Genomic DNA, 16,681 nt, shown 5'->3' on the forward strand with positions numbered 1-16,681 from the left:
AAATTCGTCTTTTCGCAACGCCGTTGCTAAACATTCGATACATAGCAAAAAAAGCGTCGGAGAAAATGGGTCTCCTTGCCGGACACCTCTTTTGATTTTAAATTCGCGCGGCAAAAAGTTGTTGTTGGTTATCTTACAGGTAGGTTCCGCATAACAACATTTTATCCAGTTTATTAGGTTATGTCCGAAGCCAAAATTTCCTAATGCTGCTTAAATAAAATCCCAACAAACGGTGTCAAACGCTTTGTAAATGTCCAAAGATAGTATGGAAACCGGAATTTTATAAAAATCGGAGGAATCGATAATATCAAAGAGCAGGCGAAGATTATCCCCAATATATCTACCCTTCATAAAGCCATTTTGGTCTCCACTGATTAGGAACTCGATATTGGATTTTAACCTGTTGTTTATAACTGTTGACATAATTTTGTAGTCCACATTAAGCAAAGAGATGGGGCGGTGATTAGTTATCAGCGAAGGATCTTTATGTGCCTTGGGGGATCAGTGTTACTACAACTTGCGCTTGAGTTTGACTAAATTTACCGGTTTCTTCAGTATACATCCAAGCGTCGTAAAACAAGGTTTTTATCTCATGACAAAAAGTCTGATAAAATTCTACCGGCAATCCATCAAGGCCCGGGGATTTATTCCTCGGCATAGTGTTAATTGCCGCTAGAATTTCCTCAAGCGTGATTGGGCGCTCGGTCGATTCTTTCTGCATTGCGTCTAGCCTCGGCAGATTTAATGTCGATAAGTGTATATTAATTTGTGTCTGTGTATATTTAGCATCGCATCGTTTGCATAGACTTTCAAAAAAATTGGCCAGTTCTTTTAGAATGTTCTTTGGATCTGTTTGGATTTGATCACCCGCTTTTAGGCGGTTGATTGATTTTTTTGGACGTGACGCTTCTCTAAGTTTAGAAAGTACTTTGTGTTTTTTTCACCCATCTCTGCCCAGCGCGCTCTGTTTCTAATAATAGCACCTTGTGTACGTCTTTCAATCAAGTTATCCAACTCCAGTTTTAATTTGGCCAACTTATCGCTTTGAACCGTGTTGGGTTGATTTGTCAGCGTTAATTCTCGTTCAATGTCTTCTATCGCCCGTTCTAAATATTGCTGTTGGCTGTAGTTTGCTCATTTTACTTTGGCGCTGTGTTTAATGGACTCCCCGCTGATTACTGCTTGAAGAGCATCCCACCGAATGTGTGGATTTATCTCATGTTTAGGATTGTTTTGTGTTCAGCTTCCATCAGTATCCTTTGCCACGAGGAGAACTCGAGACTGTCATCGAAAGGGTTACTATTTTATTATCTGATTTAATGCCTGGTGTGATATTTGCGGAATTTAGGTAATTTAATAATGACTCCGATATTAAAAAAAATCAATACGCGTCGCGGTCAAGGGGTTCACCTGAAACCTTGAGAATTGGCGGGCTGCTGGGTGCAAATATCGAAACGCATCACTTAACTTGTAGGATTGCATGTGCGATACAACTCTGGCACGAGAGTTTCGGTTAGAATGAGAGGGAACCTGGTTTTTATCTAAGTTACCCTGCAAAATCGTATTAAAATCACCCCCCAAAATTAACTCTGAGTTGTCAATAGATGCCAGTTTCGCAAATAGTCGATCAAAAAACATAGGATCGTCGTTGTTTGTGGCGTAAACGTTGCACAGTTTAAACTCTTTTCCTTCAGCCGTTAACGAGGCAACTAGATACCTCCCTTCGGGGTCTATTTCTAGCTCCTTAATCGACATCGAGGTATGTTTTGTCAATAGAATGGCAACTCCTTTACTGCGAGTAGAGCCATTGCCCATGTGCCCATATTATTTTAGATCCCCACTCCATTTCCCATAATTTTTCGTCCCTTACTAAGGAGTGTGTTTCCTGCAAAAGGACAATATTAAAGTTTTTTTCTCTAAGAAAGTTAAATATTGGCTTTCGTTTGCGGGGATTTCGAATACCCCCACATTAAATGATGCAATATTGAAGCTCATTATACAACAACAAAAAATAGACACCAAAATAGTTACCATAATACATCTAATTGTTCATCTGTACTCCTAGTTCAATATCCCATTCATATTGGAACCCGCAACTGCAGTTATATGGCCGGCTCGGTTCAATAACCTCGGCGGATTTTTTCCCGCAAATGCAGTGTATCACTTTATATTTGCATAGATGATTTACACATTCCTTGGACACGGTAATGTTTGGAAGGGCATTTACAGCGTTACACACCCAAGTTATTGCGTACCTTTTGCACTGGATGCAATCGAACATATCGCCGTCCATTCGAAACTCCGGTTGTATTTCCTCACAGCAGGGCATAAGTCTCATTTTGGCCTGGCACTTGGGGCAGTTGGCCACTGTTTCCTCCAAGGGCACCAAAAACAAGACGGTGTCATCACAGCATGCGTTGGTAACTCTATACTTGTTTGCATTTAAGCAGTAAAAATGACGGCATTGGGGATCCAGAAAACTGTCCGTGTGACAATTTGGGCAATCCAGTGAGACGGTAACTTCGCTCATGCTTCTTGATTTACTGTCAGGGAGAAAAGGTGGACTGGTGCGGAATCGCTTTCGGGATGTTTGTAGTTGTAAGCTCGGAGATTCTGCGTTGTTTTGGTTATCAACGGGGACTGCGTCAACCCCGGGCAGTGATTCGTTTCTATTCTCGAGCGTTTGCATTGCAGTTTTGTCACCCGGTTTTGAGCGCAGAGGCGTTGATGAGCTGGTAATCTGGCCTGGCGCAATTGCTGATTGGTTTGCTTTACTGTGAAGCTGTGGGTAATCAGCTTTCCGCTTCGCGCAATCAGCTTGTTTGTGGCCAGTTTCGCCACAATACTTGCAAGTAATCTTTTGTCCGTGGTAGGTTACATAAAATTCACAACCGTTCATTCTTATATAGCTTGGTATTGGATTTTTTTCTACATCCGCTTTGTTCATTGTTGCAATTCGCATTCCTGATAATTGCCCTTCTTTATCTTTTCTGTGTGTCATTTTTTTATTTCTCCAAACTGTTCTTCAATCCGGCTTTCAATAGCTTCATTCGGGAGTGGGATTGGTACCCAACCAATTCCCACATTAATCACATCGGACTCGTAAAGACGAACATTACGAATGTATGACACATTCAGTAGTCTTCTATGAAGGTCAAGTACATTTTCCCTGGTCGTACACGTCACGTCTACTAGCGTCCCTTTCATTTCAGCAATTCCTATAATTTTTTTCAGAGAAAAACTAACCTCTTTCATTAAATTCCGTAAGTCTTCTCTTTTAAGCTGCATAGCTCCTCTAAAGCTTAAACAGTTAGGCCTTTTCAGTGCACTCACTGCACTTGCCGCTTGTAGCTTTTTCGCTCATTTTGCTCCGTGCTCTAGGAGCGCCAATCTCGAAATGCGTTGTTTACTAATTTTTTTTTTTTTTTTTTTTTTATTTATTAATAAAGTAGATAGCGAAAAAAACGAACAAAAAATACAAAATCAAAATAGTGAAGCTCTCAAGCAGCTAACGACCCATTTACTTTTGTGTTTTGTCATACTTCCTCTTTTTAAAGCCGAATATCGCTCGGAAGTTTGCACAGAAGATAGCAACAGTAAAAAGCGTAACATAGTCGGGACAGTTACGGCATATTTACATTGATAAATAACATATCGCGCGCATAAAAGGACACAATTCACAAATGTTTTGCACGGTTCGTTTTTGTGCACTCCAAAGAGTAATTGCTCGCGGGAAAAAACACACGATATTCGTAGTTTAGTACTTAACCACGCACTCAAGTTTTCCCAGTATAGACACGTAACAGGACACAAATAAAACAAGTGGTACAGGGTTTCCGTGGCCTTTTTGCAAAAAGTACATTGGTTAGATTCGGTTTTACCAAACGAATAAAGGGAGTCATTTGAAACAATTACGCCCAAGTTAAACTTTATCTGAAAGCTTCTAAGTTTGTTTTCGATTGTTGAATTGTAGAGGTTGCGGTAAATTTTCTCCCATGACAGACGTGCCCTCCCGCAATTTAAGGTCCAGTGCCATTTTAATTGAGCTTTTGGAGGAAAGAGGATTGTTGTTTGTATTTTTTCGTAAACCGATTTGGTGGAGTTATACTGCTGGATAAATAATTTTAATGTTGGGGTTCTATACGAATGGGACGTTGTTGCGCTACCCGAATCCCATTCTTCTGGGAGACTCGATATTAATTTTATGAATTGGACAAAATCTGTGTTGTTAGGTGTAAAGTTAAATTTATTTACTAATGTGTCATATTGTAGATACTCGCCGTTTCTATTCAATAAATCCTGGTGAAAAATTATATTGGAATCTATAAGTGATGGCATAAAAAAAACATTTGAGCGGAATTTTACTTTTTTGTTTAGCCAAAGCGGACGGCTGTTTGACTTTGGATCTATAATTTCCAAGAGTTGTTTGCACGCCGTTATTGCGCAACGTAACGTTCGCATAGGAAGTATGCGCCTTGTGATTGCATTGTTTGTTCCTATGTTCCCATTAAGAAGCGCTTCTAATCTGTTACCTTGGATAAAGGGGCCTTCGATTTGTTTCCAATCAGCTTCCGCGTTTTCGTCAAGTAGTTTAGAGATCCATTTCGTATGTAAGGCTAACAAGTAATTATCTATATTGATCATTCCTCCCCCCCCCCCCATTTGCAATACTCGCACTCAAACTCTCTCTTTTCACCCTCTCCCATTTGGACCCCCATAAGAATGTAAAGAGGATTCGTTTAACTTTTGAGATAAAGCATTTGGGTATATTAACCGGGACAACACTCATTTTAAAGGTTAAGATTGGAATCATGAGGGTCTTGATAACTGTTATTTTTCCGAGAAGAGAGAGACCCCTCGCGGACCAAATATTTGATACTATTTTAATTTTTTTTAGAAGTGGTGTGAAATTTTTTTCAATTAGCTCGGCGTCGTTACTCGAGCTAGTGGGAATTTCAACGCCTAAGTATTTGATAGTACCTGATGGCCATAGAAGTCCACTTTGTTCCATGGGTTTGTGACAGTTTTCACGATTTGTTCCGATAAAAAAGGCGTTTGATTTGGACATGTTGACCTTGCAGCCTGACATTTCGCCGAAGTCGTCGATAATCCGAAAGACTTCTGTAAAATCCTGATCACTACCCGATAGAAATATTGTAGTGTCGTCAGCAAATAGGGACACTTTAAATTCTTTGCCATTTATTGTGATGCCGTTTTGGCGGCCCTGTTTTAACGCAGCGGCAAGGCATTCAATGCACAGGACAAATAAAGTTGGAGAGGGAGGGTCTCCTTGGCGTACGCCACGTTCAACTTTAAACGATTTTGATAAAAAGTTGTTGTTAACAATTACGCACGAAGGATTTTGGTAAAAACATTCGATCAATTTAATAATCTTGTCCCCGAACCCGAAAGCAGCTAAGGCTGTATATATGAAGTCCCAGTTTACCGTGTCAAAGACCTTGAACATGTCTAAAGACAGTATCGCGCCAGGTATATCGTAATAGTCGGCGCAGTCAATGATATCGAACAAAAGACAAATATTAGTGCCTATGTATCGTTTTGGAATAAAACCATTTTGCGCAGGCGAGATAATGTCGTTTAGTACCCCTCGGATCCTGGTGTTAACTACTTTTGAAGCAATTTTGTAGTCTACATTCAAAACCGTTATCGGTCTAAAATTTCCCGGTTGAAGATGATCTTTATAAGCTTTTGGAAGTAGAGTTACCACTGCTTCGGACAGAGAAGCTGATAGCCTACCTGTATTTACTGTATGTCGCCAAGCTGCCATATAGACGCATTTGATATTGTCCCAAAAGGTGATATAAAACTCTGCTGGAAAACCGTCTAGCCCAGGGGATTTATTTTTACCCATGTTGCAGAGAGCAGTGAAGAATTCCGCTTCTGTTGTTTCCGCTTCTAATAGTTTTGATTGTTCTGCCTTAATTTTTGGGAGATTTAGTGTTTTTAATTTTGAGGCGATTAAGGTTTTGTTCAATAGATCTCCGTTTTGTTTGTAGAGTTGCTTGTAAAAGTCAACTAGACCGTCCAAAATGTTGTTTTGGTCAGTTATTATTTTATCATCTACAAAAAGTCTGTTAATACCCTTTTTTTCGCAATGCCTTTTTTCCAAATTTAAATTTTTTTTGTATTTTTCTCGCCCTCCTCTGCCCAGCGATCCCTACTTCGCGTTATGGCGCTTTTAGTTTGGCGCAGCATTAGTTGGTCGAGTTCCGATTTAAGTTTGGACAATTTTTCGTGCAGGGGGCCTAATTCTGTTTCAGAGTTCTTTAAAATAGGGTCTTGCGTCTCGCCAATCAGTTTTTCCAAATCGATTTGCTTAATATTTAGCCTTCGTTTTAGTTCGGCCGCATATCTAATAGTTTCTCCCCGAACAACTGCTTTCAAGGCGTCCCATCTTACATGTGGGTCGGTTTCGCCTATATGGTTTTCTGCTTTATAATAAGTGATTACCTTTCTTATTTTATCCTTGTAACGCTAGTCATTTAATAGTGATGTATTAAATTTCCAGTAGCCTCTACCGCGTGGTGCTGGGTTAATGTCAGCCCCTAGAGTTGCCATATTATGGTCGGACATAATACCGGGGACTATGTCTACATTTTTAACGTTTTCGACGAGAGATCCGTCAATTAAAAAGAAATCTAAACGCGATGATGCCGCTGGTAGTTTCTGAAGCCTTGAGAACTTTTTAACGGTTGGAAATTTGTGGCGAAAAATATCTGTTAGTTTGTAATGTGTCATATATTACAAAAGACTTTCTCTTGCTTTTCGGTTACGATGTTTTTTACTTCCATTTTGATCTAGGACATTGTCCAGAACTAGATTAAAGTCCCCTCCCATGATTATTGGGGCATCGAAAAAGCTGTCAAGTACGGCGAATAAATTGATGAAAAATTCTGGATCGTCCTTATTCGGCGCGTAAACATTAACAATTACTATTGGGGTTGCATTTATTGTCATTTCAACCATTAAGTATCGACCTTCTTGGTCTACCCGTGTGCCTGAGACGGAATAGGATAAGTTTTTGTCGATTAGTATTGCCACCCCTCTACTGCTTGAGGTGCCGTGCGCCCAAAACGCTTCCCCTCCCCATTCCATACCCCATAACTTTTCGTGCTTAGCACTACTATGGGTTTCCTGCAAAAGGGCAACGTGACACTTTTTACGACGTAAAAAATTAAAAATCGATTTTCTTTTCATAGCAATGTTTAAACCTCGAACGTTGCGTGAAATAATATTTAAAGACATAAAAATAGTATTTAAACGCGTTCGACACCAATATCAATGTCCCACTCGTACTCCATGCCACAATCACATCTAAACGCTTTATTGGGACCCATAAGACAGGAATGCTTTTTCCCGCAACTACAGTTGACTATCTTATACTTGCAATGGGTATTACTACACGCTTTACACATGGTAACCTTAGGGAGCGAGTTAACAGTAAAACAATTACAAACAACAGAGTACCTTTCGCACTGTATGCACTCAAGCACATCTTCCTTCGTCTTGTATTCTGGCTGGAGCTCATCGCAGCACGGCATACGTCTCAATGTCCCTTCGCATGAAGGACATTGACATGTTTCTTTACCCTCTTCGACCAGAAATAACTCGTCCGTGCAGCACTTCATTGCTACGGAATACTTGTTGGAACAACTCCAGCAAACGAAAGTTTTCGACTGAGCCGAAACCACAGCTTCAGCTTGGCAGCCAGGGCATGTCAGCGAAATTCTGGTCGTACATAGGCTAATAGATTTGCCGTCAGGAAGCTCGTCTGGGCTTCGTTGCAGCCTTTTCCTTGACCAGTTGTTGGTAAGCTTCGGTGTGCTTGACTTGATGTTGGCGTTGTTTTCAGAGTTGAAGTCCGGGGAGTTCTTATCAGCATCGTTTAGAATGCTGCTTACGGCTGTTGTAGAGTGTGGACGTTGTTTACTAATGCGCGCCGAGATCTTCATAGGTGGAAGGTGGCGGCATCTAGTGGATGAACAACCCCATTAGAATTGCCGAATTCCTAAAAAAATAAATTTTAACTAGGATTTGAATGAACTGGAATTACGTTTATTTATTTACAGCCAATTTAATTTATTCGCAATTTCTTTCTGCAAGAACGTGAATGGTAAATATGTGTGTGCTAATTTTTATCTTCTGCTGTGTTTTGTGTTAAACCTATTTTAAAGCTTTTTCTTCCTAAAAAATTCTATTGGGCCACAGAACGTTTTTGCAACGTAAATGGGCCACGAAAGAAAAAAGGTTGAGAACCAATGAATAGTTGTTCAAGTCTGGTTACTACAGGTCAACTGGTCGCGCGATAACGTATTACAATAGGAATATTACGTCACAATGACTAGTAACAGATGGCAGATTTACGAAACGTCTGGGAATATAAAGTAGTTTTACAGGGATAACGTAATTTGTGACACCTAATTTAACCGCAAGCCTCAGGTCAGCTAAACTGTTGGTGCGACGTATTTCGTGTTCGACCGCTTCTATATTTATTTCCAGTTCATTCTGGCGAGCAGTGTTTTCCTTTTTCAATTCAACACTAAATTCAAGCCATACGTCGCGAAGAACAGCTTTAAGGGCATTGCAGGGTTAAACTGAGATTTGTAGTGCTTTATGCTGGCTTACGCTAGGATTGAATCCGAGTTCGTTTGTTGAAGTTGGTTAAGTTGCGTGTTGCAACAGCTTATTCACAGTATTGTATTAAACGTATCTGTGTTTATTGAATAACGACAGAACGGCAATTAACTTACTACAGGAATAGACCAAAGGGAAGTTGGCAGCTCGAAATTATTTGCGTAATATCTCCGGAAGTAAACAAGATATCGATTAGAAATTTTTACTCATTACTCAAAGCAACCTAAGCTAGCCAGCAATCAGACTTTTTTTTAAAAAACATAAAAATATTCATATTTATGAATATTAATATTCAGTCATATTCGGCCTTGAAATTAAAATGTGCCCTAAGTGACTTACATGGGATGATAGCTACGAGTCTACTCTTCGAAATGAGATATGACCGACCGCCAATTATTCGGGGATCAGTTATTAATATTCCTTCAAAAATTCATAAATGTCCAAAATTTCAAATCTGGCCAAAAAGTAAAAGCCTAATAACTCGAGAAATTAAGGAGATTTTCAGGTAAAATTTTTACACATCACTCAAAGCAATATAACTTAGCCAGCAATCAAACTTTTTAAAAAAAAAATAATAATTTTATATTTATGAAAATTAATATTCATATTTATGAATATTAATATTCAGTCATATTCGACCTTGAAATTAAAATGTGCCTTAAGTGGCTTACATGGGATGATAGCTACGAGTTTACTCTTCGAAATGAGATATGACTCGACCGCCAATTATTCGGGGATCAGTTATTAATATTCCTTCATAAATTCACAAACGTCCAAAATTTCAAATCTGTCCAAAAAGTAAAAGTCTCATAACTCGAGAAATTAAGGAGATTTTCAGTCAAAATTTTTACACATCACTTAAAGTAACCTAGCCGATCCTGCAGACTTTTATCAAAATCTTTACAAGTTCTTATCTTGTTTTTGCGCAATCTGCCCAAGCTGACTCAATCAACGCGAAACGAAGTGCGAGCAATTAACGTGATGCCACCTATAAATACAACGTAAAACAAAGTTTACCTCTAGTCCTTGTGACATCCTATTGTAACTATTCAGCGCAAAAAACAAAAAGTCATTATGTCTTTTATTCTTACCGATAGCTAAGGTCCATGGTACAGTAGCCTACTAATAGTTGAGCATAATAACTTCTGTCCGTTACATTATTTTAGTTGGTTGAGTTGTCCAGTTTAGTTCCATACCATTAAATTCTGTTTTTCTCTTGGCTCCCTAGGGGGCCATGGCCCACAGGTCGAAACCCCCCGAGTTAAACAAATGTGGATGTTACACCAACATGGAATATTAGCGCAGAGACCGTACGGAGTACAGCGAGGAACATACTGCGCCTAAGACGTTTTTTAGCGAGAAAAAAGAAAGAAGGTTTGACTTAGCGTTGTCAAGTGTCGAATACGCACTTGCTATAATCAGTCAACCTAAACAAATAACGAAAGAGAAAAACAATCCAGCGTTTACGGTCGACCAAGCAAAAGACGAAAAACGGCGTTTTGCGCTCGATTTTGGTTTCGCATTAGATTAAGACGAGTGACCCAATGGGATGGTTTCCACCACTAGAGGCGTTGCGTGAGTCAGATGAACAGTTGCGAGCGCCTATCTTTTCCAATGGTAATCCGTGGTTTTCAATTACGTGTTTTCGCGCTTTGTTTTTGTAGAATCTATTATGAAGCTAATTATTCGTTTAAAGTTAACTTTAATTAATACCTATAATCACTTTTTATTCGCAATTTCGTCAAATACTGGTAGCGAGAAGTTGTTAAACATGTACTGTTACAACTTTAATTTTGTACTTAAAATAGGGTTTCGGTTAAAACCAGGAAGCATTTGCGTCAACTTTAAATTATAAATAAAATGTAATTAGAATATTTAAGGCCAGCTAGTTGCGAACAAAGCTGAAATAAGCATTTTTATGAGGGAATATTGTAGTTTTTTGTGGTACTGCTGTTTTGGCGCTGGTCTAGAATCCTACCACAGTTCTAAAATCAACGCACAAAATTTGAGTTAGGTTGCGAGTTAGCGTTTGGGTGTGGGTGGGTCAAGTATTATTATATTCTTTATTTAATAATAATACTTGACCCACCTTTACCCAAACGCTAACCCGCACCCTAACCCAAAAGGTGTTTCGTTGTGGTAGGATTCTAGACCAGCGCCGCTGTTTTTTAACCTATAACTTTGCATTTTGCAAGTTCATTCACACTTTTTAACATTCATTTTTAATTCGAAAATATATCTTCTGTATAGTATTCTAAACGACATTGTATTGCTTGTGAATTAACTTAAATTTTTCACCAGATATTTCTTTTGTACTCAACATTAATTTGACATCTTTTCATACAAGATACCTCACATCTTAGGAAAATATTCGAGTGATCCACATCCTTTTAAAACAACTAACTATTTGTACTGTTTTGAAATGGGTGTAATTTTGTAAATGTTATCTTATTATAACCTTTCTTACAAGTGACCTCATGTGGTTTTACAAAAGTTGAATAAATATAGCCTGGAGCCCTAGAGCAGACACTATCATGCAAGCTTGTGCATTTGGCTGAAAAATCAGGCACTTGCTGAATTCCAAAGAATATTTTAGCTACAGAACTGAAATCTTACATCTTGACAAAGAAACCGTATATTTGTCGAACAACGCCAGGAAAATGAAAGAAGTTTGTCAGTTTCCAATGTTACAAACAAGTCACAAGTCACAACTACGATGAATCTTATCATTCTTCAAATAGTAGTCAAATCACAGAATAATATTATACTGATTTTAATATGAAATTTAATAGAATGTTTTTTACTTGTGGTTTTTTGCGTACTTCAGGTTTGCAAAGCATCAATTTAATTCGCAGCGATAAAACAACTGTATAATTTTGTTTCACTTCGTATCATACAAAAAATAAATGCATATTATGAAGTTTAATAAAACAAGCAAAACTGTTGACTTTTTGTTAGGTGTGAACCGTAGTATATGACACCAAGAACATGATTAAAAGAGTTTTTTAATGCAGGCTTGTTTGAATCTTCCCTTGTAGAAATTATATTTCCAGATTTGTCTGTTTTGATTCCAAACCTATAAAAACGGTATAAATAATTTTTATAAGATACTGATTATTTGCTACAAATAAAACAGTATAGCAACTAAACAAGTGTATTTTTTGAATTATAGATTATTATTTATTTCAACTAAATCAAACACCGTTAAAGAATCCCATAACTTAAAAAAACTGCATATAACAAACTAATATAATCAGGGAGAACTAGAGGTAGAAAATAAACTTTTACCTGTTAGATCACTTAGAAAGCAGCATCTGCTTAAATTGTATTCCAGTATCAGTTTCTTTAGTTCCACAAATTGTTAACCCAGGAAGAGAATGCATAGCAGGTTTAATATTACCAAACAAGTATTTTCTAGAAGTTTACACAAAATTCTCACTAACTTCAGAAAATTATAAACAACATTATTAGTAAAAATTGACCAATATATCTAACTTCATTATGGTAAACCCTTTCACTTGGTAAATGCATGTTAGTTTAATGCACTTTCTGGACCAATAACTAGAAGCTTACCCCAAAACATACCACAACCACCTTGCCAACCAAATTTCTCGTGAAAGATTTTCTGAGTGTGACAACAAGCTAAAATCGTAAATTAACTTAAATAACAATCCAGTCTTTGATTCGGGGAGTGGGAAAGGCGTAAATTACAACAATTTATTGCCAGGATAGTTTGATGACTGGAAAAAGCAATGTTCACATACTTCTTTGCGATAAAAATTGAAAAAAAATGTTCTGATAGTGACTACAGGGATAAACTTACCAGTTAAACCGGTCAAAATGTCGCAAACGGCCCTTATAACTGAATTATCGACCAAATAGTGCCAGTCTCAGACCTATCGCCATTGTAAAAAAATGCGACTTCATCTGAGTCGGTCCGCGCGACCCCTAGTGGTGGAAACCATCCCATTACTTAAAACCAAAGAGATTATAACCATGAGGACAAACTCTCACTTTTGCCTTTTTTCTTTTGCCTTTAAGCAATGCATTCTACTTTCGACAGCCGTCATGGTCTGATTCACAATAAGAAAAACATCATCTTTCCCATTTAAGCCTGTTATAAAAATGTACGCTTTTGGCGTAATTTGTTGTTTAATGACCCCTAGTCCTCATTTAAACCGTTTTCTGTTTACAAAATTGACTTGGTAGGACAGGCAAGGTTATCACAAGTTGCGTGACACTTTCTTAGGACCCTACTGTACATTTTTGAAAGGCGTGTTACTGTTAAAATGTACGCGATTGAGCTATGTCGTTGATTTCGGGGCTCTTTCCATTTGGTACGTAGAAAGTAACGCAAAAAACGGTCTACAAATGCCGCATAACGCAACGCACATCATTATTTTATTATTAATAATAATGCTCTACCAACCCAAACTCAAACCCGCACCGTAACCCGTTGCGGTATGCGGTATTTAATGACCGTTTTTTGCGTTACTTTCTACGTTAAGATTTATGTGAGGAATTGGCGTATAAATTAAATTAATATCACTTAGTTTGTTGTTAATTTCAAGGTGCCGAACTCATTAAACTTAACTGTATGGCGGTGTTAATTGTTAGCTTCTTAATGTAAATGATATAGGTATTTTGCATTGTACACTGTACACTACAGAGCGTATTACAGAAAAAGAAACTTTTGGTAAACCAAACCCATAAATGAATTGGCTTTAGTGTATAAATTTTACTAAAAATTGTAGAATTCCAAATTTGATAAGTGTGCCGCAAATCGAAATTCTTTTTTGAGGGCGTCGCAAAAAAAGTTTGCGAACCACTGCCTTACATTACTATTGGAATACAAATGTATCTATTTCTATACTACTGTTTAAGATCCCAAATTTAGCGGTGGGGCGCAGTAGTGCTATGCAGCTTGCGAACAATTCTATGAAGTGCAAATTTTGTCTGCCCCTTGGTGGTAATTCCAGCTTTTCTTACATAAAGTAAGTTGGAGTAATATTTGGTTGTATACCAATTTAATTTAAATAAAAAAAATTGCTGTGCTTGGTAAATGGTAACAGCCATTGCTCATTTAGGAAATGTTCTTTACGCAAATATATCCTTATCCTAAAGAATACTTTCCATACAGTAATTTTTCTTTAGTATGCCAGTGTTCAGTGCGCAAAATAAATTTATGCTGTACTGCTGCTCTAAATAGTCTTCTATATACTTGTTCCAGTGTTACAAATTAAGACACATAGAAATTGATACCATAAACTGAAAATTAATACCAAATTCTTTGAAAACATCGTTCAAACAAAAAGTTTTTGCACCTCAGTTTGCTGTGTGTAATATTTAACTAGCAAATATTATTGGTTGTGTGCTGTTTGTACGAGTGAAGCAAGCAATTAGCATTCGTAGTTACATTTAAAAAAGGTAGTTACATTTGAAATCAGTAGTTACCAAATGTCACTGAATTCAGTTAATAATTTTGCAAATTATATTATATTTGATTGCTCAGTATTGGAGTATGTTATTATAATGTTAAACTTCTCCACTTGGTTTATTTTTATAGAACTTGCTCGTATTTACTAGTTAAACTATAATAAGAACACATATTCGTCTATAACTGTGATTCAGCCATTCTGGGATTATGTTGGACATTGCTTAAAGACATATCAACAGTACACTGGGAAAATAAAAAAATAGTCAGTCTATTCCTCAAAGATACAACAAATCTCTGGTAAGATTATTGTGACAATGAGATCATAGTGTAATGCAAACCATTATAGAGTATTTATTTTACTTATCAACAAAACTTTAAACTGCCATTTGTCCATGGGTAAAGTTTAGGGCTATCTAAACTTTTCAGTCTGTGACTGCTTTTATTGTATTAAACTTTTTGACCCACTAGGTTTAACATTTTAAAACATAACATTTCTCGATGTCTGCTTTGGCATGTATTTATTGAAGTAATGTGCATTACATAATTTGCCATTAACATACCAAACAAAAAAAATAACAATTTTATAAATTTAGCACTTTGTATAAAATTTAACTCCATGAGCAACCCCCAGTTTGGAAAGCCCTGGTCTAGTTATACAAAACTTACGAGTACTTTTACCAATGTTTTGTTTGTGACTTACTGGCATATTTTAAGTATTTATTTATTTAAAATCTTTTTTATTTTAGTATGTTACACTATTTTTCTATTATACAGGTTGGAAAACTGATTGGGAATCTCCACTTAAAAAGTTCTGGTCACAGAATGAGCAGATTATTTAAAGAGTAAAACACAATAAATTCCTTTAAATTTTCCACCATTTGTTGTGCTGCAAGAAGCCTATTAATTAATGTGAAACTTTATTCTCTTGTGGATAACATATGACACTGCTTTACACAAATTCCTACTGGCAATTGTTTTGGGCTTTTGATTTTGATTTCTTAAGTCAGGGTGGTCCAAGGTTGCACAATATTTCTTACATATTCTTTACGGGGCACAAAGCAGGCTACATGCATGCCAGGAGCGGATAAACGATTTTCGTTAGGTCGGAGCATGAAGGGGTTTACAGATGACGGCACAAAGCATTGTCAAAAAGTAACTGTCGAAAGATATATAAACTGCACAAACTTTCTGCTATCACCAAATTGTGCACAAATAAAATCGAGCGATAATAATCAGACTGGCAGAATGCGCTCCAAACACGCAAAATTGCATATTTGACAACACTTAATTTCGAAAAAGACTGCATTTATAAGTGAACACAAATATAACTTGCATTGCAAAACAGCCATTTTAGAAAGTTCCATATAGGACGCAATGCGACTTTCAATCCTGTCTGACACATACAAAAAATTAGGCTTTTTTTGCCAAGTTATAGTAAACTGGTTTATTTAATAGTGTAATCGGAAAAATGTAACCCTAACCAAACCATTGCAGTATGCTCACTGATTGTTGGTCACTTATATTTCTTTAAAATAAACCCTGGACGCATTACAATAATTCAACAGTGCTTCGCGGGCCACAAACAATGATGTTGGGCCTGGGTTTTGGACCACCCTGTCTTAAGTAATCAATTCTTGTTAAAAGTGTCATTTTTTTCCTACTTCCTGGTATACCTAATATGCAAACTCAGGCAAGCAAAACAAAATAATGTTTATTTAAAATTTATTTGGTTAAACATGGCAGGAATCAATCAATTTATGGAATGAATTAAGTTCTTTATTGACACCAGATTCCAGAGGCCATTTCAGTATTGTACTCTTTTGTGTAGTACCTGGTCAACAGCGTCTGTAAGAACACAATTTATCGATCAATATATTACAAATGTTTTTTATAATTTTATTAAATTATCTCTCTTTGCACTGATTTATTATATTTATATTTTCAAGTGTGTATTACATAGTAAACGTTTTGTTTTATATGAATAAAATATTTATAAATTTTTACTTTGTCGTCAAAAGAGTTGTTGAGTTATTACTTATTCTGAATAAATTTCAGGAAATAAATTATAGACTGTAAAAGTATAGTGGCTTAATTTAGAGTAAATAAAAAAAACACACAGAACTAGGTAGCATATTGTACAGGTTTAAAATCAGGACTGGTGAGTCGGTTTGTTTTGCTGGAGTCAGGCTCAGGACTCGAGTAAGACCATGTAAAACTACCCGACTCCCAAGTCTGACATGCGCAGTAAACTGATATGATCGCCAACTGAAAATTGTAAAGGTGGAATATAGCATGTGGTGCAATATTTTTTAACCATGTATTATAAGTGAATGAATTATATGACACCCCTATAAGTGTATAGCTGAATATCCATTGTTAAACAGGCTGTTTAGTCAGGGCCAGACTCGGGACTCAATGAAATGCCACATTTAACTGGAGTCCGACTCGGGTTATTTTTAACCGACTCCGCAGCCCTGTTTGAAATAGATATTTTTTGTCATTTTCAATGTAAGTTTGCGAAAAGTATTTTTTACCTTGAGTGCTTCTCATCTCTTTTCTCCCTAATAGCTGATAACAAAAGTTTGGAGC

The 16,681-nt window shown here is 37.0% G+C and overlaps 1 pseudogene; it reads right to left on the minus strand.

Annotated features, from left to right (window-relative positions):
- Positions 1-2,041: 2,041 nt before the first annotated feature.
- On the minus strand, positions 2,042-3,255 carry LOC146132959 (uncharacterized; annotated as a pseudogene).
- Between the last annotated feature and the right edge of the window lie 13,426 nt (positions 3,256-16,681).

This window comes from Ascidiella aspersa, chromosome 9 (genome assembly GCF_963924565.1).
Source record: "Ascidiella aspersa chromosome 9, kaAscAspe10.2, whole genome shotgun sequence".
Lineage (NCBI taxonomy): Eukaryota > Metazoa > Chordata > Ascidiacea > Phlebobranchia > Ascidiidae > Ascidiella > Ascidiella aspersa.